This window comes from Xenopus tropicalis, chromosome 1, assembly GCF_000004195.4.
Source record: "Xenopus tropicalis strain Nigerian chromosome 1, UCB_Xtro_10.0, whole genome shotgun sequence".
NCBI lineage: Eukaryota > Metazoa > Chordata > Amphibia > Anura > Pipidae > Xenopus > Xenopus tropicalis.
The window spans coordinates 33,435,553-33,437,365 of NC_030677.2; the positions used below are offsets into that span (position 1 = coordinate 33,435,553).

General features: G+C 41.2%; 1 long non-coding RNA gene across 1 annotated transcript; it reads right to left on the minus strand.

Annotated features, from left to right (window-relative positions):
* Positions 1-302: 302 nt before the first annotated feature.
* Positions 303-1,216, minus strand: LOC116408290. Its single transcript, XR_004220848.1, has 3 exons — positions 1,176-1,216; positions 609-671; positions 303-331 (listed from the first exon to the last, which is right to left on the minus strand). It is a non-coding gene; the product is annotated as an uncharacterized LOC116408290 (long non-coding RNA).
* Positions 1,217-1,813: the final 597 nt, after the last annotated feature.

Below are 1,813 nucleotides of genomic sequence, written 5' to 3' on the forward strand. Positions count from 1 at the left end.
GTGGTATTGTAAGTCTCCCTGAGCATCAGTCTGCCTTCTGTCATGTAGGGAAAACCCAGCGGGCAAAATGCCCCAAAAGCACCTCATATACAATGACCCTGTCTGCAATAAACTGATCAAAGCAAATATGTAGGAAGTGGTTACTAATACTTCTTTTTGTGCGAATATTGGCACAAACCCAGGTTAATGTTCCCTAAAAGTATTGCATGAATCCTGCAGAAATGGCAATAAATACCCAAAAAAGCATCAGGGGAAGTGATCAGGAAACTTACGTTCTGAAGTCGCAGGATCTCTAAATACCCCCCCGTAACAGTCGCTCTTTTGGTGTGTACTGTGGGGAAGAGAGTAAATGTTAAGCGCTGCTTTTTTACCAATGCCATTATTGTGCCCACGTGGGTAACAAAACTGTATGCAGTGTCTGGGCATCACCCCATACTGCATTGCAACAGTTTTATTGTTTCCGGTGAAAATGGCACTTACTGTAGGGTGGTGAATTTAGAAGCCCCCCCCCAGAAAGCAAAACATACAGTGAATAATAATGTTCCTTATTGTTACAGAGACATATAGTGAAAATAACCTCTCCTATAATAATAAATAATGATGCTTACAGGAGTCAGCAACCGTTCGGTGCAGAGGACGCGATGTTGCCTTTCTAACTCTTCTAGTTGTTCCTGTAACATAAAAGAAAGTCCCAGGGTGAGAAAGGAATCTATGGATCAGTGCTATTCCTCTTGGAATCAGACCATAAAGGAGGGCTGGATCCCAGTGTCTTATCTGCCTCCTTATTATAATTGTGACTCCCTGACTGACTCCTAGGGGCTCATTTACAATGAAAGTGCAGCAGCAATATCATCTCAGTGGCAGCTGTAAGCAGAAATATGAGGCAGCGCCACTGTGCAATTACCATTCGGCTGCAATATCACTATAAGGCCACTTCATTATTCCAAATGGACTCGCATGGATCGTACCATTTCCAGCCCTTCTGTAGTCGCAGGGACTTTAGGAAGACTGAGCCCTCATATATTAGCCTTATGAACACTGTGGCTACGTGGCTTAAGCCATGTGCCATTTCATCATGTGAAACAAAGATTTAGGCATAAAATATGCTGGGACAAGAGCTGGCAATCTAAACCTATTTATTCCCTATTAACTTAACTTCTATTTGGATTCCTTACCATAAAGTGGATCATTGCCAGATAGTCCCTGATGTTCCTCTATCCGTAACTCTGGGATCCACCATGTTCATTATAAGAAAGTTTCTCTGAAAGAAAAATCCATTAAGCATTAATAAAATGTTGCAATTCCCCCATATCACAATGATTCCCAACATATAATAAGATCATTTTGGTTTTACTTACAGGTCTACAATCTTTCCGTACTGGCGCCTGTAGTGATGTCTCTGAAGGAACACCATTAGTATTAAACACTGAGCTAAAGGGGGAGAGGAATTCACATATAATAAACTAACGCCACCTTTGCCCATTACAAACACCATGTTGGCACTTTTCCTATCTGTTACATTTTGACTTAAAGGAACACTGTTTCCAGAGTGCCACAGACGCACCGCCCACACACTCACGAATAAAGAACATAAAAGAATGAATTTATTGGTCTAAAGTACAATACAACAAATGAATGCATAAGCCCACAGCATTTTGACCCGTAGAGGGTCTTCATGTAGGGTATACAAAATCAAAAAAGGCAGAAAGAAGTGATACACAGGAATATACCCTCATGTCCTAAGATAATAATCACGCAGAGCATTTGTGTATATGCAAAAGTTCTCTGGAACGCATTTGCCTTTCAATTCGCC